Below are 25,751 nucleotides of genomic sequence, written 5' to 3'. Positions count from 1 at the left end.
ATGTTTCAGGCTTCTGCAGGAAGAGATATATTTTCTCCTGAGACGACTGTTACTTGAAGAGGTACTTCAAGTGGTTTCCATAGATCCATGGGAAGTAGATTTTGTCTGGCTAGGCTATATGAACTTCCTGTATCTACGAGAGCGTGTATATGGAATTTGATATATCTGGGTAGTTTAAGCATGACCGTGATATAAGAATTTCCAGAAGCTACATGCTCTGTGTTTATGCGAATACTCATTCAGAGAAGGTGCCTGAAGAGTCCTACATGTTCTTTGAGTTTTTCGAGGAAGAGAACTCAATTTCTAGATGAAGTTCATATACTTCATCTTCTGACTGGATGTCATCATAATGGATGATTTCCAATCCATTTTCTTCGGCAAGTAACATGTAGGTTTTGTATTGCCGTGTTTTCTCAGTGTTTGGACATTTTTTTGCAAAATGTCCTTCTTTCTGGCATATCCAGCATTTGCATTTGCTTAGGGGTTTCCCCTTTGGGCAATATGTATTTGACCCTTTACTGGATGTGGTAGGGCCAGAATTTGTTCTTTTTCTAAAGTATCTCTTGCTAGGAGTATACCTAGTTTTAGAACTTTTTTGTATCCTAATTGTTTTCTGTTGAAATTTCTTAGGATATTTTCTTTGCTTATGGGAGGTGGTTTTACAACCATAAGCTCCTACATTTTTGTTCTAGTTTGAACAACATAATGTTTGTTTATTTGCCTTACTACTTTTCTTTTAGTTTTTGGGCTTCACAAAGATTTGCCAACATGTCTTGTACAAATCTGTCTTCTTCCTAAAGTTTCAAAGTTTAGGAAATTATCCATGGTTAAAGTACCAAGTTTAGGATTATTTTGCCAATATTTTGTAATGTAGTCTTTTTCAACTACATGTGCAAAAGGTTCTGGCAATTTTGCATAAAAGATAGACAGATAAGGTTTCTGATCTTCTTTTTGCAGTTTATAGAAGTAACTTGCAAATTTGCAATAATACTTCTCATAAAAACAAATGTTACAAATTTGTAACTTGTTTAATTTTTGAAGGTTTCTAAACGTTTTCTTTGTTTAGTACTCTCATTGTAACCTTCTAGGGTTGGATGTATTCCTAGAAATTCTTTTGATATCTTAGCCACCAATCCTTTCAAGATATTGACTATAGATATTGAGGTATTAGCTCGTTTTTGGTCTTCGGGAAGGTTGTCCCACCAATGAGCTACAGTACCCTGTAAAGCATGGGTAAAGAAATTAAATGTTGAATATTTGTCCCAAGATTCATGCATATTAGTGGCATTGCTCATGCTTCTTTCCCATTCTTTAAGGACTTTTCTCCATCCTTGGGGCAATCCAAGTTGAGATAAAATCCAAAAGGGTTTATGCTATCTATGGATGTGTGTCCCTTAGTAGCATTTGAAGGATCGACATTTGTGTATTTTGTCGAATACTTTTGTCCTCCCAGGGATATTTTGGAGTGGGAGAAACTTTCTCGTTTTTGCGGGTGAACCGCAATACGGTTTCGGAAGTTATCTTGAAAGCTATCTTCCATGTGGGTGTCTCGTACCCTTGATGTTTCTGCTTCAAGATGGTCGCTACCACGAAGCATTCGAAATCTTTTACCAAGATCATCTGCCTTTTTGTCTTTGGCAGAGTAGTCTGTTTTCTTGGTATTTTCTTCTGGAACTTCATCAGATTCCCAGGCCTCTGGTTCACTATCGTGTTGCTCTTGTTGTTTACTAGAGGAAGGTTTTTCCTCTTGAACATAATAAATTGGTTGGCATCGAAAGTATTATATTCTGCGTAAACTTCATCATCGGTGAAGGATGATGCTTTGGAAGCGATCCTGAAAGCAGGTGGTGTTGGATCCTTTTTTCTAGGTGTTATGCAAGGTGTTGCAAAGTACACTAGGTTTTTAAGCCATCCGGTGAAAACTCATTTAATCCCCATAGGCTTGATTGTAGGGGGGGCAAGGAACAGTATCCCAAGTGTAATTCTCCTCAAGTACTTGAAGTTCTTTTTGCATTGCATTTTGCCAACACTCATGTTCCATGGCCTGTTTGTAGCAAGTGGGAATAGAAATAAAGGATAAAGTAGCCACAGGAGAGACAGTGGAGGAGAAACCATACCAATTAGGGGGTCGAGAAGGGTGAGTAGACCGGCGAAGAGTGGTGGAAGCAGGAGTAGTCGGAGCAGGCGCCAGGTCAAGATCGTGAGGGGGCATAGAGGAAGTGGAACCAGACTCATGTTGACTACGTCTTCCATACACAAAACCAAATTTGAACCTTTCCACAATTGTCGGGGAATCATAAAAGCTAGGCAGAAGAGATAAAGATGCAGATGGCAGCTCAACCTAAGATGGAAAGAAATATTGATTTTCAAAGAAAACCACATTCCTAGAAACACGTATACAATGAGCATGTGGATCATAACAAACATAACCCTTTTAAGGTATAGCATAACCAAGAAAATCACACTTAACAGATTGAACAGTAAGTTTATGTCATTCATGAGCTAGGAGATGCACAAAACAAACACAACCAAATGTTCAAAGATCAGAATAAGAAGGAGAATGGCCAAACAACGTAAAGAAGGGAGAAACATGATGTCACGTAGGAGAGGGTAAGCGATTGATCAAATGAACCGAAGTAGAAAGCACTTCACACAAAAAACGAGGAGGAACATATGATTCAAGTAAAAGGGTTCTTATCACATCAAGAAGGTGACGATTTTTCCTCTCAGCAACACCATTTTGTTGCGGTGTCAAAGGACAAGAACGTTGAGTGACGGTCCCATTGCTTTGAAGAAAGTCCTCAAACTCATTAGACATGTATTCGCCGCCAGAATCAGAGCGCAAGACCTTGATGCTGGCAGAGAATTGAGTCTCAAGAAGCCCAAGAAAGCGCTTAAAAACTAAAAAAACTACGGCATTAGCCTGTCGAAAGTAAACACAAGAAAAGCGACTAAATTCATCAATAAAAGCAACAAAGTAGTTGTATTGCGCATGAGAAACAACAGGTGCAATCCCCCAAACATCATTATGAATAATATCGAAACATTGTAAGGCATGAGATGCATGATGAGGAAAAGGTAGAAATATTTTTTGCCAAGTTTGCATGATAGACATTCAAAAGAAAGATCAGGAAAAGAACATGTGTTATGTCCCAATAAACCAGAATTAAACAACGTATGAAGTACATCAGAGTTTGGGTGGCCTAGACGCCCTATGTCACATCTTAGTTCTAGAACCAACAGCATTGTATGCAAAGGAAAGTAAAGGAAAACTAGGAATAAAGGTGAAGGAAAAACGTGAAGAGGAAAGAGTCGTCCCTCTTTAGGCCCCTTCGCGATCATCGTTCCTAACACTTGATCTACACGACACAACTAGAACGAGTGAAATGGACATTACAATTATCATCAACCAATTGACCAACAGAAATAAGATTTGTGGAGAGGTCAAGAGACACAAAAACATCAGTTAAGGAAGAGGAAAGATCACCAACAGCACTGATAAGCAGAGAACTGCCATCAATGGTGTTAATTTTCATATTTTCATCATAATTTCTGACATTGGAAAGAGAAACAACGATATTGGCCATATGGTTAGAGGCTCCGGAGTCAAAATACCATTGCTTAGAAGAAACTTTATGATTACCTGAGAGCCCAAAATCAGAAAATGCAGAAATAATCATCTGTTGTACCATTTCAGGGGTGAGTATGTTCGCGTTTGCTAAGGCTGTAGGGGCAGGAATAGGAACAACCGGCTAAGCAGCAAGCAATGCAACAGAACTAGAGGCACCAGAGGAGGCATGATAAGCAGTACCCTACTTCCTTTCAGGTTGAATGGGACAAGCAGAGATGATATGACCCTATTTCTTGCAATAGTTACAGAATTTCTTAGGGCAATCCCTAACAATATGACCAAAAGCTTTACAACTAAAGCACTGGACAACACGCATGTCTCTACCCTTATTCCTCCCCTGTGCTGCATAAGCTACAATAACAGGGGCACTAACATTAGCCTGATGTTCCATGCCAGCCTGAGTTACTATACGCTGCTCCTCACGAATAAGTTCACTGAAACAAGCATCTAGAGATGGTACATGATGATGATTCATCAGATTAGAACGTGCAATTTCAAAATCGGAACGGAGCTTCATCAAGAATTTATCTCTCTTGCTTGTTTCATGCACTGCAGTAGAGAGAGCTGCAACGGGAACATTAGCATAAACAATGTCTGAATAGTCAGCCCAAAGATTTTGAAAACCAGAAAAATATTCCTCAATGGAGAGACTTCCCTGTTTGAAATTAGCCATCTTATACTCCAACTGAAAACGCTAAGCCGTGTTGCCTTGATGGTAAACCTTGTTGAGGTAATTCCACATGTCAGCGGCATTTTTATAAAAAAAAATTGAGAACAAAGTAAGGCTCAATGGAGCCAAGGATCCAAGTCATGACCCTAGCATCCTTGACTTTCCACTTGGACAAAGCCTCGGCCTCTCAAGGTGCGGGATCACTCCCATCTATAAGACCCCATAAGTCTTTTCCCATAACAAATAAACAAAACTGAAATTCCCAAGCAGTGTAATTTTTACCTGTGAAACGAATAGGGAACGAGTCTAACCTATCAGATGACACCGAAACCTCTCTGGACAGAAACCCACACCAAAATCCACAATAATCCACAAAGAAGTCATGCCGATGACATCGAAAGCCACAAAAAACTCCACTCTTCAACGCTAACAAAGCCAAGAAAATGTCGAAGGAGTACCTTGCTCTAGTGCCGAAATCCACTACAGACAGCATTGAAAATGTCGAAGGAGTACTCAGATGGCGCCGATGATCTCCGAACTCAACTCAGACAAAACCTAGATGATGCCGAAGGAGAACCTTACTCTGGTTCCAAAATCCACTGCAGACAGTACCGAAAATATCGAAGGAGTACTCAGATGGCGTCGATGATCTCCGAATGCAACTTAGATGGCGCCGATAATGCAAGAGAGGTAAAAAAAATTCAAAACCATGAACCTCACTCTGATAACATGTCAATATATTCCCCAAAATCAATAATACATTGCAACGTTTTGGTAAAATCCCCCTTTCGCGGTTTTCTTCCCTATCCCTTAAGTGATAAGTCAAAGAAAGTTACAATAATGCTCCTCCCCACTTAAACTATTATATATATACGATAACACCACTAGCATCGTAGATCACTCGCTAAAGCCCGCCAAACTAGGGTAAGTTGAGCTTGAAGTGGCCAAACGGGAGTGGGGGGAACCATGCAACCATCCGAAGAGACGGGGTGGGAACCCATGCAACCATCCAAGGGGACGGGGTGGGAGTAGACATTTGAGCGATCACCTTCAAGTTGGTGCAGAGGGGGGACACAAGAGAAGCATTGAAATTCCTTCTTGGAGTGCATCCAAGAGGAAATGAGACATGTGGTAGTAAAAGAGACCTCTGTAACGATGTGTTCCAAACTCCTAGCATTCCTCTCCTTCCAGAGGCACCAAGGGATGTGGGCCACTCAGGCAAATAATAGGAGCATGCCTAGTCTGGGAAGGCGCATCCTAGAGGGGAAGAGACATAGAGTGCACAAGACCTGAGGAATACAAAACTAGAGGCCCAAGCTGCAGAATAGCGACGATTATACTTGCCAGGTGGAGGAGAAATGCAAGAGCAAGAGCAAGTGACAGATTGATTCCTCCTCAATCCTGCACAAAGGATAGAGAGGATCCGGCAATGAGTTGTCGCGTCGAAGTAGATTTTCAGGTGTGAGGATCCTGTTGTGGCATGCACTTCGAAGGAAGAATCGAAGGGGGGGAGGGATGAGGCGCCGGACTGTAGCAGCTGAATGAGCAGTTGGGGTTCTGGTCCAACCCATGAGGTGCCAGTAGGCTGAGGAGACTTAAAAACAGCCACTGTCATCATAGAGCCAAATTATACAATCAGTCACAAGAGTCCGGATGGTGACAACACCAAGATCATCGATCAAGCTACAGATGGCAATGACCTCCTCATCGAAGAGATCACGTCTCAAATGGAAATCCCAAGAACCATTAACCCAAGCATCAGCAACAGAGAGATTTTGGCATGTAGTAAGTTGAAGAAGTGGGGGGAAGGAGGCAAGGGGCCCAACTCCTGCCCACCAATCAGTCCAAAAACTGAGACTTGATCCATTTCCAACAAAAAGCCTAATGACCGACTGGAAGACCTGGAACAGATAATGAAATGCTCTCTAGAGGGAAGAGAGATTACACCTGTTGTCATCACCGCTTAGCCCCAAGAAGACGGAGCTTTGAGGCCACCATTGGTGTCCAAAATGCCACAAAGCTAGAATTGAGTTTCCAAAACCACTTGAGGAAGAGAACAACTCCCATATCCTTAGTGCATCTAATTCCCAGACCACCCATAGTCTTCGGCATACAAACATCATCTCAGCTGACCAGATGATGATAATAAAACTCCATGCCATAAGAATCGCCTTTTGATCATGTCAATGCACCAACAAACAGAGGCGGGGCAAGGAGTAAAGGAAAGGAAGTAGTTGGATATACCCGCCAAACAAGAGTTAAGAAGCGTCAATTTGTCAGATTAGAGAAGAGTCTCCCTTTGCAAGTAGATAAATGCCACTCGAGCCTTTCAATGACCAAGGCAGAATGCCCTTTCCAAGGCTTGCAGTCAATGAGGGGAAGCCCAAGATAAGTAGAGGGGAGAGTCATAATCAAGCAACCCAATGTGTCTGTCATAATCTGTAATAAGGGGGGGTCAATATGACTTCCCATAATTGTTGTCTTGCTCCATTTAATATTTTACCTAGAGGTGATCTCAAAAAGGCCAAGGAGAGCCTTGATATTGCAGATTTGGTTGAGCGTGCCAGTGCCAAAGAAAAGTGTCGTTTGCAAACTGGAGAAGCAGGATGTCCGAAATGGCTTCAAGTCATTCAAAGTTGTGGATTGAGTAGAACATAGAGGACAAGTACTCGGCAATAATATTGAATAGTGGGAGAGGGGATCTCCCTTTTGGATGCCATGGGAGTCATGGAAGTAGCTGTAAACAATGCCATCGAGGAGCAAAGAGTAAGAGGCCGATGAAATGCAACTTTGGATCGAAAATCTCCACTTGTCCCCAAAACCCATATGCTACATGACATCGTCGAGTAGAGTCCAATTCACACGATCAAAAACTTTTTCTAGGTCAAGCTTGAGGATGAAATGAGAGAGGCCTCGTTTGGAGAGGTGGTTAATAATCTCATGAGCAGCCATGGCTGAGTCCAGAATATCTCTACCATGAAGAAAAGCACTCTGACCTCTATGGATGATAGTGGGGAGAATAACCTTAAGACGCCTGGCCAAGACACAAGGAATTATCTTGTATGCGCTAAATACAAGACTAATTGGTCTAAAGTCATGCGAATGTTCAACATTTGTTTTTTCGGAATAAGAGCAATGAGGGAGGTGGCTGCATTCTTCCCTGTACAAATCTGTGAAAAAAATAAGGCATCAATAATAGAGGTCCTATCTGAGATAACTTCATTGTCAATAGACATAAAAGTAACCCGATTAGTCCTCCAACGGACCAAGGTGATGGCATGAAAGAATTTCGTGTTGGCATCGCCCTCGACAAGCCACTTAAAAGGGGCCTACTGCTTCCATTGCACCCGCTCAGTGTGAATAATAGACTGAAGTTTATTCTAAAGATCAACACGAAGAGAGAATTCAGAGTAAGCAAAGCACCTTTGCTCCTCAATCAAGTCAAGGCTGGGAATCTGCGATTGGAGGGAAGACTTATCGACAGTGACAAAAAGACGACATTCTAAGGACCGGGACTTGAGTTTGCTCTTTAGTTGCTTCAATTTGTGAGGGAGGGTCCAGCCATCATAATTTGTACCCCAATGGTTCCCCACCATGAGTAGATCTGGTCAGCAAACTGATTGTCTAGAAGCCAAGAGTTGTCAAACTGGAAGGGAGTTGGGCCCCATTTGTCAATTTTAGTATAAATATGAATAGGTCAATGATTAGAGAGCCACAAACATTGACATAAAGTCTCAACCACTCCCTAGTGGCAAAGAAATGGTCAAGCTTCAAGAGGATAGGTGGTCTTTGCCCATTAGGTTGTTAATACAAGTTGTCAAATTTGGGTCCAAGTCCATCCTGAAATGACTAGCCGAAGTAAGGTCTTTTCCCAAGTAATAAACACAAGATTTTTCTAATCCTAGATCTATGTGTCTTTTCCCAAGTAATAAACACAGGATTTTTCTAATCCTAGATCTATGTGTCTTTTCCCAAGTAATAAACACAGGATTTTTCTAGTCCTAGATCTATATGAAACTTTTCGCACTCCTCCCATTGTAGGGCCTCTTTATAGGTCCTACACATGGACAAGTTTAGATGGAGGCCCACATCCAAGTATCCATTCTACTAACATGTTAAAGTTCGTCTAGGTCTATCCCAAAATGACTCACCAAGGTAGGGGGGTCTTTTCCCAGGTAATACGCACAAGATCCTTCCAAACGTGGACCTATATGGGACTATTCTAACCATTGAATTTATAAGAGAGAACAACAACTATGGAAAACAGAAATTAACACCTTGCAATAACAGAAGATAAGAGTTAAAAATAAGAGTTAAGAATAAGAGTTAAGAGAAGATAGAAAGGAAAGAAGAGATGATATTGAAAGAGCCATCCCATTCCTATAGCAATAATTTTTAACCGATCAATTTCACACAGCATGAGCCATTACTGTATTTTGCCTCTTCACTGGATCTAGCCACAAAAATTTATTTCTTTCTCCATTAAGTAAGTCAATAACATCCTATCAATGTGCAAATAGACAGAAATAGACTTCCCGGCATCTTGATGCCCACTTAGCATTTGAAAAACCCTCTTTGTTAATATAACGGTGGAACTTATACATAACCCTTGTCTAAGAGACTGCTTCAAGTGCCACAATTTTTTTTCCAACGACAACCAATGAGAAATCCCGAGTATACATGAATTGATTAGTCACACTTACTAAAAAGGAAATATTAGGTCTTGTAAGTATGAGGTAAACGAAGTTTCCAACAAATCTTCTAAATGACAAGAATCTTCAAAACAGCTCAACTCTAACAGAAGTTCCTAACAGTATCTAAAAGTCAACACCCAACATTATAGCCTCTTGTAAACAGTCAAATGCAAACTTCTATTGAGGCAACAAAATCTCAAACAGAGATGACATAACTTGCCAAAATAATTTAAAATATCCCAAATATCACCACTCGAAACAGGTTTCTAGGTCATAACATCCAAAAATCCTACTTTCACAACTATATGTTCCTTGAGCATATGAAAAAAAGCTCAAGAACATTTTTTTAGATCTGTTGATTTTCAGGACTCCATGATTTAGCTCATGGAGAAAAAGAGAGAGGGACTCATTGAGAGAAAACAAGAGGAAGAAGAGGTTATGGACTTATATCCAAACCCTCCCTCCTTAAGCTCTATTTATAAATGAATAAATGTAAATATTACAATTATGCCCTTCACCCTAGTAAGAGTGAAGAAGAGACAAGAAACATAAACTAATTACATTAGTGCCATCGTAATTACATCATATCTTCCAACATTCCCCCTCAAGCTGGGAGGTAATAGTAGTGATCCCAGCTTGAACCAAATAACATATATGTAGTAATAAGCTCCTCCATCACGGTGTCCCAACCCGGGCACCGACTCTCAAAGGGTAGAAATGGGTGATAAGTAGGTAATGCCTATCATTCACAAGATGGCGAAAAAACACCCACGGATACATATAAAAAGTCTCAATGGACTTAAAAACACCCACATATATATATATATAAAGGTAAACCAACCGAAGCAACACACAAGAGGTTGGCCCAAAGGGGTATGTGAGAGTCAAATAAAGGATGGTAGGAGAAAGGCTACCAAATAACCAATGGGTAATGGGTAATGGGTAAAGAGGAAGATAAGATGTTGAGGTCACCATGTGCTTTATTTTTCTAAGAAATTCAAATTCCGCATCAAACGAACCAATGCCGACAATAGTTAGCAAATAATGAACCCAAGGCAAGCAACCGAGGAGTTCTTCTTCAAAAATAACGTCTCAATCAAAGAGACACAATAGCAGAAGCTGAAATGGGCCAATGCCCAAATAACATGTACCAACTTTGCAGTAGTATAACAATAGATAACCGGTAAATAATAAAAGTCCTTAAGAGTAATAAGGACATGTGAAATAATCCATTGCGAATTCATCAGTAAATAAGGAAGTTGCACAAAATAGTATGTAGGAACCAAGTAATAATCCAAGATAATAATTCAGCTGGAGATAGAACCGAGTCAAACTAAGTAAGATATCACACCAATATAGCTGAGTCGCAAGAAAGATAGGGATAAACCTTGTGACCCAGACCCGTATAACCGAGGCAGGAAATAAGTGGGCCGAGTCAGGTTGACCCAGACCCAAGTTGACTCACTGAGTTGAGCCGGACCAAGTTGACTCGGTTGACCTGACCCGCTAGGTTAACCCGAGCAGAACAGAATGAGTCAATGCCCTCCCGCTCGGTTAACCCGGTGAAATAGGTAACTCTCGGGTCACTGGGTTGACCCGGCAAGGTCTGGTCCGAGTTGGGCTTGACGCTCAATTAAATCCAATTACCTAACTTGGGAGATTAAATCAATCTGCCTTCGACTTCCTCCCCGCGACGCTGGCTCATGAACAGTGCGGGACAGCAATAACTCCAATCTCAAGAAACGGAAACACGGCTGCAATGGGAAATAACCAGCGAAGGATCAGCAACTTCTGTCCGAGTCAACTTGGTTCGCTAGGTTAAGACACTGATTAAATTTTCCTTCTATTCTCTCTCGCAGAACCATGGTCGAGCAGAAACAGAACCTTGGTGGAATGAAACCTCGACAGAGGAGTTTCTTAAAAAAAAAAAAAAAAAAAAAAGCAAAGAGAAGAGAGTTCCAGATTAACAATAACACAAAACTTTCCGAAGATAGCCAGCAGATATTCGACACCCAACTCGAAGATATGCCAGCAAAGAACAGTGAGAATGACGTTGTGTTTCCGTGATTTAGGCTAATCAATACCGCGGGAGAAAATCAGCGTAATAACTTCTGGGGATTAATATGGAATGACAGAACACTTATCGGGCAGAGACTCAACAAATCAATCAAGACCAGGCTGGAAATACCAAGCAGTCGTCGACAACAGAGCAAGAAAGATTTCACAATGCTCTAGGAAGCCTCTATTTCCAATTTTGTATCTTTATACAGATCGAGCACGTAGCGCAGCAATTCTTCCAAAAATAAAATAGCGCCAATGAGAAACACGTAGCACAACAACTCAGGATAAAATCTATGCCAACGAGAATCATGTAGCTCAGCAACTTCCAAAAATGAATCACGTAGCCAGATTCGACTTGCTGTATTGAGAGTGAAATAAGCCAGAGAAGAAAGATGTCATTGAAATGACGAGCCAAAGAAGGAAATTCTCCAATAGTGTGATTGTTGTTGCGGGAAGGAAGATGATCTAGCGAAGCTTCCGAAAACCAGTAGAGATATATCTTCCAAATTATCAGCCGTAATATCCCAAAATCTTCCTGGATTACCAGAAATTGCCGAGATACAATAGCAAAGGAATAATAGCGATGACAGTAGAAGAATTTTTATGAGACACTTTGGCTGGTATTGTGGAACGAAGATATTGCACAAAGGTCTTCCTTTGAAGCAAAAAATGTTTTCAGAATGCATCTGAGCCGTGGTTCCAGGGTTTCTTCGTCTTTCATATCTCTTTCTTCTCATACCAGAAGAGACCTCAAGTTCTCGGATGAACAAGCAGAATCAATACATTCGCAGAGTGTCCAGTTTAAAGTATCAACCTCCACCGATGAGTTTGAAACTTTTTTTCTCAATGGACGAAAAAGGAGAAGAAACCTAAATTGCTTGAAAGGGTTGATGATAGCGAATTATCTGCGGAAGAAGGATCGCTAAATATTTCACCAGCTGATTCTAGAAAAAGAAGTGGAGCATTTGAGAGAAAATGAGATGTCAGCCTTCACTCTATTTGCAAATCGACAAAGATCGGGCAGGAAAGACTCCTTGACGAAAGAGACAAGTTTTAGTCAACCTACAGAACGTAGGTCGTCGAGGAACAGTACAATATGTAGAATCCGGTTGTGAAATGTATACTGCAGGAGGTGAAAGAGATGTAATCGAACATTTTATATGATTTCATGAGCCTTCCTCCGGAGGAAAATATATTCACAGACAGCAGTGTAATACTGTGCAATAGGAGAAAAAAAGACCAATAAAAAAAACAAAAAGCAAATTCCACCAACTATAAAAAAAAAAGTATTAATATGAGAGAAAAGAAAAAATAAAGGGTTTCTAGAATCTTGAAAACCATACCACGAGTCCTGAAAATCAATGCTCTGATACCATGTTGAATTTATGAAAAAGATAAATACTTCATTGACTTGTTGTAATCAGAATACATGAACCCCTATTTATAATAGAGGAAAGTAGTAGAATCCAATTACAATTAAACTACCCTTGTCCCGATTACACCCAAACTCTAACACTTAAAGATACTTGCATAATTAAATAACTCAACATAAATTAAGAATACATAACTAAAACACCTTTAAACTGAAACTCTACTGTGAGACCTACTTCTATAATAATTTTGGCTATGTAAGACTTATTATAGTGTAGGACTCATCATGCCATCATTGTATGGGTCTGGGGCCTTCTCCTTGGTCTATGAGCCTTCCGCTCATCTTCTACATCTCTTGGATGTGTGGGCCTTCCTTGGTCGTGTAGACTTGGGCCCATCTTTCAACACTCCCATTCAAGCTGGGGGTGAGAGAACATCATGAACTCCAAGCTTATTACAAATGGTGCATAGGATCTTCTCGTATAAAATGGCAATCCTCCATATCTTCCAACACTCCCCCTCACGCTGGTGGTCCCATCCATGAGGCCCAGCTGGCATAAGATAAGTGAGAGTAAAATCACTCCAAGTCGTATGACATCACTCCATACTCCAATCATAACCCATGCTAGATGTAGGGCACACTCCTATCTTTTGCAGGTAATGGGTCTATACGCAGTGCTCAGAAGTGTAATAAAACTCCTTCATACCGTGTCCCAACCCGAGACACCAACTCTCAAGTGGTAGGAGTAATAAATGCCAATTAAGGGAGGTAACGAGTAATTACACGGAATATAATATTTTGGGGCCACCTTAGCTTTCCTCATCCATCAGAATAGCCAATGTTGATAAAAATCAGTAACTTAGAAGTCCTTCAATAATAATGTCTCAAAAAGTGACGCAAAAAATTCGGCTTAAATTCGGATTTTTCAATGCAACAGGATACCAACATGACCTTTGACTCTTCCAATGCAAATATATCCTTAAATATATATCAGATTGATATGAAAATTTCTCCTTCTGAAAATAGACTTAAATACCTTTCATCCAAGTATAACTTTTCTTCATAAAATATACTTCTATTGAGATATATAATTTGATAGATTTCGGTCTTTGTAATCTGGCTGAACTAAGTACTCTTTCTCCTTTTCCTAACATAACCATTGACTCTTCCAAGATCAATATCTTCGTATAAAAAACTCAGATCGAGATTTTTTTGAATAGGTAAGAAAATAGACATACAGATCTTTCTTTTGATATATAATTCTCCATATAAAGTCTCGTTCTTGATAGCATTAAATACCTCGAAAGTTGAAGTTTTCTACTGCTGCTCAAACCTCTTTTGCAATCTGACCTTTGCTGCTCCAAATATCGATTTCTCTTCGTAGATAACTCCGATTGCAAAAAATCGTTTTTCCTTGGAAAGTAGACTCGAATATCTTTCCGTCAATATATAATATGCAATATTCAGTATATAGATGAAAACACAAAGCAAACAACGGGTATCGGGACTGAAAAGAGAAAATAAAAAAAAAAGATAAATACGAACCTAAACTGCTAGAGATAATAGATCAAAAAATATCACATTATCTCTGTGGGTTGACCAAGTCAACTCACAGAACCTGCTCTGGTACCATGTTGATTTTCAGGACTCCATGATTTAGGTCATGGAGAAAAAAAAAGAGGGACTCATTGAAAGAAAACAAGAGGAAGAAGAGGTTATGGACTTGTATCCAAATCCTCCCCCTTAAGCTCTATTTATAAATGAATAAATGTAAATATTATAATTATGCCCTTCACCCTAGTAACAGTGAAGAAGAGACAAGAAACATAAACTAATTACAATAATATCACCCTAATTACATCATATCTTCCAACAAGATCAATATCTAATTTGATGGTTCAACTTCTTGAAATTGATCCCATATGACCTAACCAAATAGGTTGGATGGAGTTGGGTGAGTGCCGTATCAATATTTTTAAATTCCAAACAACGAAGTTGCATACAAAAAGCCATCAAAAGAAAGTGCATGAGTAGCCAAAATATGTTTGAGACTATCACTGAAACAAGAATATGACCTCCTTTTCCAGGTGGAAAGATGCAATTAGAATTTTTTTTCTTTTGTGAAACATTGTTCTATTTGAACACCCAATACACTAAATTGTCATCAATATGAACTTTGAGAGAAGATCAAATGAGTAACTCAGGGCCAAAGTGCCAACACCTGCCTTTTTTCCACATCACTTCCTTGGTCACATTGTTTAGCAGACCAGCTTGCAAAAAGCCAATGACTTACACATCTCTTGCAGTAAATGTTTCAAGTACTCCTACCCTGTCACCAATAGATCCTGCAATGGTTTGCATTGCGGTGACAGGGTTCTTCATGCGTCCCACTATTAGAATACACCAACTGGTCAAGGGTGGACCGAGCATTGTAGTTTGCTGCTCATTGTGCTTCCTCTCCTTAGACATCTTCCTTTTGACTTTGTTTTGTCTTTCATAATATCAAAGGTTTCTGGATTTCTCGTGGCTGACATTGGAGATCAAACCTCCCAATCCTTCGATAATTGTGGACCCTCTCCACCTTTTGCAGCAATATAAGCGAAATTATATTGTCCTCGTCTTGCAAATATACAACCGCTCAGACACTACGACATACGTTTTGGATCAACATGAATGCATGGGATGATAAATAAATGTAGAATAAGAAAAAACCAAATTGTAAGTCACTCAATTCAAATATAATGGTTAAATTAAAATTGGATGCATTGAAGCTTAGATGGACTTAGGTCCATACTCCTTTTTTCCTTTTGTAAAATAATAAAAGAGAAACAAAAAAAAAAAAAAAAAAAATCAAGAGGAAGGAGAAGAGATAGATGGTGAAAGCTTCAGTCTAGGAAGTGAAATTGAGCCAAAAAAGAGAAGAGACAGCACCCAAGTATCTTCTGGAGAGAGATAGAGAGAGAACAGAGTTAACTGGCACAATTATACTCTTTTATTGAGAATAAAGAGAATTGCATTAAAGGAAAAAAGAAATATATTACAAGAAAATTAGTCCATAGCGAAAAAGGCCACCCAAATAACACACAAAACAACAATAAAGCAAACCTACGCAGCCCAAACTGAGAGCCTCCTTCCAATCCCTTGTTGTCATAGGAGAGATCCCTCTAATTATTCTTGTACTTATTCTTACAGCTCTTAATAATATCACACTATTCTCATAAAAAAATACACAATAAAGCAAACCAAAACTGCTTTATGAAAAAAGAACAATCAGCCAAGATCAAATAGATATGAACTCTCTACAAACCCAGAAAGAGAAACACCCATCCAAGTAAGCTCATCTGTGTTGCCATTTGAACTTCTCGTATTATGCAATGAATTCTGAGATAATGATTGCATAATATAGTGATCACACGGGGAAGAGACTGAACCTGAAGTTTAGTATTTCCGGTAGTTATATGGAAGCATTTTTTTATAGATCACTTTTTGTTTTGGAAGTTCAGAGTCATCCCTCTCCAGTCGTTTGGAAATGTCTAGCCCCTCCTAAAATTACGTACTTTATGTGTTGTGTCTCTAAAGGCGAAATTCTTACTATTTGATCAGTTGCATCATGAAGGACAAGTAGGCCAAAATGTTCAATACAAGTTTTATTCGCTCGTTGCTGAGTCCATTGACCATTTGTTTTTGAAGTGCCCATTTGCATTTGTTGTATTGACTGACTGCCTTGCTGCAAAAGTTTAACTTCGTCTTTTGCATACCTAATTCTTTTCCATTTTTATTTTGAAATTTTCAACTAGATCTCTAGCTATGTCTAGCAAAGAATTATGGTTTCTCACTTTTTTGTAGTTTTTTGGGCCTTGTGGGAAAAAGAAATCCAAGGGTTTTTTTATAACTGAACTCATTCTATTTGTAGTGTGATAGAGTGTATGATTTTCTATTGGTAGTGTGATAGAGTATATGACTTTATATACCTAGTTTTAGGATATAGTCGTCTGTCTTTCATTTCAACAATTTAAATGTTTTGCTCATAGGTCTCATTGGCAAGGAATCTGGGTCCCATAGGAGGTGGAGGTCTCATTTGGGACATATTATTAGGGTATATTCTGCTCCATTTGGTAAGTGTGATTTTAAAAAGACCAAGTTTAGGGCCTTAATTGTTTGGTCTCGACTTGTGTGAGGATCTTCATTTATAATGAACAGAAGCAACTACTGATTATGTATTGCACTCAATTTCTGGGCTCGTAATTGCTGCTATCCAGGGCTTCTATGTTTGTAGAGACATTAAAAATACAGTTGTTTTGCCAATTTCTTGGTGATTATATGTTAATTTCAGTTTTAACTATAGTAGTATCTTCTTCAAAAACAAACTATTGTAGTATGCTAGTGGGATGTGTTTAAGTACTTGATGATTGCTACCGAGTGCTGGTGCATTGAAATTTCTGCCTAGGTTTACAAACTGCTCAGTAAGACTATATTTGAAGACTTATAGTTGTCTACACAGTATTCCTCTTCTTGTCTATTGGTTGTTAGCGATTGGTATTTGTGAAAACTAACTATTGGCAGCACAAAAGATTTTGAAGTATCTGAAAAGATCTCCAAGTTTGTGGCTTCTCTACAAGTCCCATGGACACATTGAAGTAAAGGGGCACTCAGATGTTGATTATGCATGGTCAAAGCTTGGCAGGAAGTCTACCTTGGGATACTGCACATTTTAAGGTGGCAACATCATGGGATGGAGGAGCAAGAAGTAGGCAGTAGTTGCTCAATCCAGTGTGAAAGCCAAGATAGAGCCATGGTTCATACAGCCAATGAGCTTATGTGGTTTAAAGCTATGGTAGTGGAGTTGGGTATTGAAGTTCCAGGGCAGATGGTAATGGGATATGATAATCAGGTTGTTTATCTTCATTGTAGGTCACTTTTTATATCATGAGGGGATGAAACACATTGAGGTGGAATGGCACTCTATCCGAGATGTCATGATGAGTGGTAAAACTGTTACTCCATATGAAAAGTCATTTGCTGATATCTTTACTAAACCCTTGGGAAAACATGAGTCTATAATATTTTGTAACAAACTGGGCCTTCATAATGTTTATGGTTCAGCTTGAGGGGGAGTGTTAGAGTCCAGGGTATTTTGGTCTTTTTACATGTTCACACATGGCCTCTCTGAGTTATATGGTTCTTGTTAAGTGATAGGGAGTCATTAGATCTGTTTTATTTTAATTATTTACTGAGTTAATTAGCGTCCTAGAGATACAGTTTAGTCATCTTATGTATTGTCTTTGCTTAAGCTACTTGATATAAAAGGGTTAGGGAATCGACTTCTGACCCCTAATGAAGTGCTGCTTCTAATGCACCTTTCTCGTCTCTCTCTCTTCAAATTCTTCTTCTGTCTTCTTTAAACTTCCTTTTTGCAAGATTCAACAGTCCTGTCCAAGCCTGCACCAGACTTTAGGAAGATCTCCTTGTCCATGCAATCTGCAGGTTGCGAAAGAGATAAGAATGAAAGGGAAAGAGTGAATTAGAACAAACCGGGAAGGATCAAAAGTTTCTCTGTTACCATGTAGAGGTGTAAAAATTCAATTTAGAGAGAAAGAAGGAAGAGAAGGAGAGTGTTTGCGATCTTTATTAATGTCATGTAATTAAGGTTTAATTTAATTATCTTAAGTACAAGTGCATCTCATAAACAGAAATACCTTCAACAACTTCATGAAACAAATGTAATATAAAAAGTCTAAACTACCCTTGACAAGTACAGAACTATATATTCTCTACTTAATTGACAAAGTCACCCATATTCTTACTATCTTTCAACCACCATGAATAATTGCTTGTATTTTTTTTTTTTTTGTATGTTTGCTAAGTTGTAGCTGCTCTTTTCATTGCTATTTGTAGGCTTTGTTGGTTTTAGTCAACCTTGCATTTGTAATTTTTCATAATCCCCTTTCTCTCACAATTCTCAAAAAGAAAATAAATAAAATAAAATAAAATAACAACTGTAATCTTCTTAAGAACATGGATAATGTAGAGAAAGTAAAAATGAATATTCGACCAGGAGATTACCCTTTTAACAAAGATGAAGGCAAATTACTGTACCACATGGCAAATTTTGCTTAGGGTATTTTCATCTAAAACATTAACCAATGAGCCTCATCGAGTAAATGGTGACTCTTACATTCAGCAATTCCATTTTTTTGTAAAAAGTGAACACGAGGTTTGATATAAGATGCCATTTGCAACTCAATAATGAATATCTTTCTGGACATACTCCAAAAAAATACATTGAATTCTAGCAGTACTTTTCAGCTTTCGCATAATAAATAAGTCCTTGTCATTCTCGAAAAATCATTTATAAAATGTAATGATTTCCTTGAATCCAAAATCACTCAACAATTGACAGAACCACAAAACATTTCAATGAACCAACTAATGGAAAGACAAACCTATGGTGCTTACCTAGCCCACAAGTCTTCAACTTAAAAGATAAAAAATATCCGAGTGTTGGAAATAATTGACAAATTTAATTGTAGAAGGATGACTGAGCTTCAAATGCCACTGGAACGGCAAGAGATCTAAATATTCCTGTCTTGATTGCTCATCCAAATAACATTATCTGTCCTTCTCATTCCCTATCATCCTTTTGTTTTAAGATCCTGAAACACATGCGTAGGAGGGAATATTACAACATAATTAAGGGATCTAGTTTGCTTATAGGCTAACAACAAATTAACTGAAAATTTAAGAACTAACAGAACTTGGGACAGTAGATAGAACATGTAACTTGAACTGCCCTTTCCCCCACAAACTGGCATTGAAGGTCCATCAGCAACAATGACAGGACAATGGAACCTAGGAGTGTCAATAGAAGAACATATATAAGAGTAACCAATCCGTGTACAAATACTCCAAAATAAATGATCCCTTAAGAGGATGGAGATGCTCAGAGAATAGAAATACGTAAGGTCAAGAACAAAGTAGTAATGGTAGGAAGATGCAAAATATTTAGCAGAAAATTTTGTAACTTCTAACAGGTTTATCACATTCATCTCAAGAAATAGGAACCAATCTGTGCCATCTGAGTAAATTCTCCAAACCATCATTAGTGGTGGACCCACACTGGCTTCCCAAACCTAGCCTATCATTTCTATAACAAATGGTTACCTCTGCAATATCAGTAATGCTATCACTTCTCTTTTCCTCTACCTTGGACTCCTCCTTACAGCCCTCAGGCTAAAATATGAGTAGTTCTATAATCAGACGAATATTGACTCACTGTTTCTTCAAGATATAAATATCTGAACTTATGGGTAAATACACACCCAACTATAACCTTCCATTTTAGAGAACAACCACGTTCAGTAAGGCTTCTATCTTAATTTTTGAAAACTAATAGGAAGTCATACAAGTTATAATTTATTGAGATATATTTCTATTAGTATAGGTTTCCTGAATAGCATTCCATATTGATTTAGTTGTTTCACAAAACATAAAATTGGAGCTAATCTGAGGGTGCATGCTAAACACAAGCCACATCATCATAACCTATTCCATTCATTTCTTACGAGTAAAAGCTTCTAAATATACACGTAATTTACCTTAAGGATTTCATATGTGCAAATCTCTCTACAAAGAAGCATTTTTTACTATTTGAATGACAACGTAACTTAAATATTGGCATGATCATAGTGTACACTGCTTACTTTGGCTCAACATTGTAAATTTGAGTAAATCTAGCCATCCTTCAATTATAGTCTTTGCTCTAGACAGCAGATGGCCTTTAAACCATTATAAACCAGCACATGCAATTTAAATTCAGCTACCTTCAAATTAACCATGTAGACCCTTGTGGATTTATGCCAGCTTACATAAAGCTACCAATGAAACCAAACAGATGAGACAGGGAAGAAGAAACCAGAAAGAAGAAAGGTATATTCAACAATCGAAATAATGAATAAATGAAAAAAGTAAGCAGGAATCCACTAAAAAATTCAGTTACTTCACTAGTACTTGTCAGTGAAGCAACGCAAGCCCCGCTGTTTTGGTAGCTTATTATATGCTGTTTTGGTCTTAAGATACAATGTAGTAACAAATATGAACAAGAGCTTCTGAAGAGCATGTATGGAAGAGTCTTACATGATTCTCATAGTAAGAAGTCTCACAAAGCTAGAATTAACATGGTAATCTGAGAAGAGTTTCATGGAAGGATGTCTCACAGAAGAGTATCAGTTAAAGGTGTTTTAGTTATGTTAGTCTTCAGTTGTTTAATAGTTCTAGGACTCATCTTTAAGTATTTGACTTTGGGTGTAACTGAGACAAGGGTATTTTAATTGTAATTGGATTGTACTTGTTTTCTCTATTATAAATAGAGCTCATTGTACTCAGTTAACAACAAGTTAGTGAAGTATTTCTCTTTTCCAAAAATTTAACATGGAATTAGAGCGGGTTCTATGAGTTGACTCGGTCAACCCATAGAGAAAATGTGATCCGTTTCTGATTTATCATCTCTAGTAGTTTAAGTTTGTATTTTATCTGTTTTCTTTTTTTCCTTTCCCATTAGTCGTATTCTATCCTTTTCTTTCTTTCCTAAACTTTTCATCTTGAAAATTATATATTAACGAAAAGATCTTCGAGTCTACTTTCCAACGCAAACATCATTTTGGCAATTGGAGTTTTCAACAAAGAGAAATCAATATTTGAAGCAGCAAAGATCAAACTACAAGAGAGGTTCGAGCAGCAGCAAAAAGCTTCAACTTTAGAGGCGTTTGATGCCATCAAGAACAAGACTTTATGGAAAATTATATGTCCAAAGATAGATATGTAAGTCTATTTTTTTTACCTATTAAACCAATTTTCAATCTAAGTTTTTTAGAGGGAGATATCCATATCGGATGAGTCAATGGTCATGCTTGGCCAAAGAAGAAAGAGCACTCAATTCGGCCAGATTACAGAGTCCAAAATCTATCATATTCTTTATCTCAAAAGAAGTATATTTTATGAAGAAATATTATACTTTGATGAAAGGTATCAAAATCTAGTTTCAGAAGGAGAAAATTTCATGTCAATTTGATTTATATTTAAGAAGATATTTGTATGAGAGTCGGCAAGGGTCAAACTACAAAATGAAAAAAATTAAAAGGTCATAAAAGATTCAACAACGAATCTTTTTATGTCAAATCAGGTATCAATTTAAAGCTCTTTGAGTCTAGTTTCTTGATCACAAACCGTTTGTGATTCTGAGCTATATTTTTAGAGATATCAATATCAGAAGTACCAAACGTCAGTTCTTCCTAAAATCTCTTTTTTTCCTATTTTCTCTCCATGCATTCACGTAAATTGAGTTCCCTTTCTCTAAAATCCAAGTTTTTTAGCCAAATTTCGCTTATAATCAGAGAGTTTTGATCAAACTTAATCATTCCATGATGTGCTTATTCAAGGTATGCAATATTTTGCTTCAATGTTGTTTTCAAGTTTTGAATTTTTGTTACTTGGTTGTGTATCTTCCACTTAGTTAACTCCAAAAAATTGTGGTCACCCCAAAAAAATTATACTTGGTCAAATTTATTAAGTTCTACCATTATATTCTCCCCTAAGTTTCAAAAAAAAAAAAATGTCACTTTGGAAGTATGAGTGTTGCATAGTCACTTTCTTCTGGTTAAAGTAGTTTTCCTGTAATATTTCTTCAGTTTATCATCTTGTGTTTTTATAACTTAGAGTAATCCCTAGACCCACTACCTAAAATGTATAGGAGTGTGCCTAACATCCAGCTTGAGTCAAGTCTTTTATTCTTCACCCAAGAGGTGATTTATGTTTGAGCTACCCTTAAAAGTGAGTATTCTCTTTGTTGTGCCTGCTAGGAGTGATTTTCTTCTACCATATTGTATTTTGCCCAAGTTGGGTCTCTAGTACAAGAAAAAGGTATTTAGTTCTACACGTTATAGTAATTTTTATGTGACCAAAATATTCAAGAAAAGGGAAACACAAAAGATGAAGTTTTTGCATAAAAAGATGAAAATTTTACATAAGATGAAGTTTTGCATCTATGAAGATTTTTTTAGCAAAGGATACTTGAAGGCCAAAGTTCATTTTCATTGCAAGTTGAAGTTATAAACTCCAGCTTGAGGCAGCAGGTATGGAAAAGTCTTACATGACTCTCACGATAAGAAGTCCCACATAGCCAAAATTAATATGGTGGAGTCTGTTATGGGCCTGGGGTTAAGTACCTATGTCTTCCGCTCCTACCAAGCCGGTCTTTTGGGTACTATTGGCTAGGTGCTTAACATTTGATATCAGAGCAGGTGCTACGTCCCGTGTTCGAGTCCCCACGTGCGCAGGAGGACCGCACGCCCCTGGTATTGGGCCGTAAGGGATTATGGGATCCTGACCCAGCTCTCGTTGCTGTGTTATTGCTGTCGTGGTCGACGGCTCGGGCGGGCGGGGTGTATTGTTATGGTCCTGGGGTTAAGTACCTATGTCTTCCACTCCTACCAGGCCGGTCTTTTGGGTAGTATTGGTAGGTGCTTAACATTTGAAGTTATTATGCCCCATTGTCCAAATGTTAAGCACCTAGCCAATACTGCCCAAAAGACCGGCCTGGTAGGAGCGGAAGACATAGGTACTTAACCCCAGGACCATAACAGAGTCTAAGAAGAGTCTCATGGAAGTCTCACATAAGTGTATCAATTAATGGTGTTTTAGTTATATTAGTCTTCTATTTATTCAGTTTTTTAAATGTTCTAGGACTTATCTTTAACTATTTAACTTTGGGTGTAACTGGGACAATGAGACAAGGGTAGTTAGAGACTAGTGGTTTTAGTACACATAGCCTGGCAAACACGGAACTGCTATAATGCATGCAAAACATCAAGACATTGGAGCATAGCAAGATAAGGACAAGATGAGCTGCTGCCTATATGTCCACTAATGTGGCAGAAACACAGCAACTTATTCCTCACGACAATCTATCCACTAAAGAAAGATGGTTGGAATAAAAACTGATTGGGAAAACTAAATCAAATATAAAATATAGTAAAACGTAGAACTCATAAAACGTAAAGAAAAATATTCATGTTCACAGGCTAAATGCCAAAATAAATTGGAGTCCGTCCATATAATTCAATATAATTCATAAGTCGTTTCCATCTGACAATCACTCAAACACGGCCTTATCGTATTTATCATAAACAAAATAGATGTTTTAACAAAAAACATACTAGATTCGATCAGAGTCATGTCGCTAAAAGAGATATCTGCATGAATAATGTGTCCATAACCAATAGAGACAAGTGCTAACAAATACAAATATGACGGAAACCGAAACTGATGAAAATTTTAAAGACAAAAGGATAACCGCAAATCTAGGGATAGTAGAGATAGAATTTTGGTAAAATTTTGAGACTGAAAAACGAAAATCTAACCTTAGGTACCGCTTGACGATGTCACTAAGGATCAGATGCAAATTAGCGCAGTTCAATTTTTGGCGAGAGAGATCTCAGTTCGACCGAGGGTGGCAGCGAAACAAATTTACCGATCTGGAATTCCGGCGACCTGTTGAGCGTCGGCATAAGCAGAAGTTAAAAGCTGTGTGCTTAAAAAGCAGAAGCCCGAAAAGCTTGATTCGGTGCTGGTTCCTAGCCTGAGCCTCCAAATGACGTTTTTTGACTTTCAGCTAAAATGGAAAGCAATAAGCCAAAAGTGGCTGTTAAGATTAGTACGTCGTACAAAGTCTTGCTGTAAAAGGGCAGAAAAGAATTTATGCCCAAAGCCAAAAGGTATTTATGGAACGATCCGGCCGTTAATTCAAAACTTATGCTTTAAGGGGGGTTAGATTGTTGGGGGAGCGGGCGGATTAGTGAAAAGCTAAAATAGAATATTATTTTAATAATAGAAAATAAAATCTAATCTTTCTCGATTTTAAATAAAATTAAATTTACATAAACTATAATTTATTATTTAAATAATTAAGTTAACTTTGAAATACATTTATTAATTCAAACTGAAAATATTTCTTATAACCATAACTATTCATTAGATTGTTAAAATAATTTAATTTAGTAAATTAATTATTTGAATATATTTATCAAAATTTAAAATATTACAAAATTATTATTATATTTATTATATTTTTTTCATTAAAAATAAACAATGAATTATTACTTAAAATTATTAAATAAATATTAATAAATCTAGTAATATATAACCATTAATCTCATTAATCATTTATTTGAAATAATTGTAAAAAATAGTAAATTTAGAGTTAAAAATTATCATTATTAGATTAATTCAAGTTAAGTTATTGACCTAATTTGAATAATTTGAAATATATAAATTATATCAATATATTTAAATAATTCAACTTAGTAATTTAAATAATCAAATATATTTAAATTAAATTAAAATATTTTTATTAAAATAATAATGCAGTTTTTATTACTAAAAATTATTATTATTCTAGTTGTTATGCTCATATGTAGCATACTATTGAATCTTTTTATAATAGTAAAGAAGTTATTATTATTCTAATATTAGAATTTATTATTCATTAAATAAATTAAAACAATTTTTTATAATAGTTTAATTCATTTATGAGAAATAGTTTATGAGTTATAATAATTTAAATTTAAATTTTATAATTATAAAATTTATTAAATTAAATGAGTATGTTAATTATAATAGAGTGAGGTATACTTTAAATGTAAATTAAGTAAATATATTTTAATTTAATATTAAACTTATAATATTAATTATTAAATTTTATTTTTTATTATTAAAAATTATTGATTTTCAGGACTCCATGATTTAGCTCATGGAGAAAAAAAGAAAGGGATTCATTGAGAGAAAACAAGAGGAAAAATAAGTTATGGACTTATATCCTAACCCTTCCCTTAAACTCAATTTATAGATTAATCAAATTACAGTATTATAATTATATCCCTGAAACTTAATCTAATTACATCGATCATGATTATCCAAAACAGCATAAATAAATCAATTACATTAATCTAGGAAGATTTGCCAAATCTTCCAAACTCATGTGATAAGGATTCTAGTTCGTGCCAAATCTTCCAACTCATGTGATAAGGATTCCAGCTCGTGCCAAATCTTCCAACTCATGTGATAAGGATTCCAGCTCGTGTGATAACTCATCATGCCACCTCACGTGATCCTGGTGGGTCCATATCTTATGGGCTTAGGTCCATCTTCTAACACTCCCCCTCAAGTTGGGGTTGAGAAAACATCATGAACTCCCAGCTTGCTATAAATAGTGTATAGGATCTTCTCATATAAAATGACAGTCTTCCATATCTTCCAACATTTCCCCCTTCA

The 25,751-nt window shown here is 37.3% G+C and overlaps 1 long non-coding RNA gene across 1 annotated transcript; it reads right to left on the bottom strand.

Moving 5' to 3' along the window:
* Window positions 1-17,252: 17,252 nt before the first annotated feature.
* LOC137942752 (uncharacterized) lies at window positions 17,253-24,064 on the bottom strand. Its single transcript, XR_011110590.1, has 3 exons — window positions 23,843-24,064; window positions 18,885-19,081; window positions 17,253-17,906 (listed from the first exon to the last, which is right to left on the bottom strand). It is a non-coding gene; the product is annotated as an uncharacterized lncRNA (long non-coding RNA).
* Between the last annotated feature and the right edge of the window lie 1,687 nt (window positions 24,065-25,751).

This window comes from Aristolochia californica, unplaced genomic scaffold, assembly GCF_029961685.1.
Source record: "Aristolochia californica isolate CCGP_79_NKW_82.1479 unplaced genomic scaffold, dmAriCali1.0.hap1 SCAF_10, whole genome shotgun sequence".
NCBI classification, from domain to species: Eukaryota; Viridiplantae; Streptophyta; class Magnoliopsida; order Piperales; family Aristolochiaceae; genus Aristolochia; species Aristolochia californica.
The sequence above is the reverse complement of the archived record's forward strand: the minus strand, read 5'-3'. Positions and strand labels throughout refer to the sequence as shown.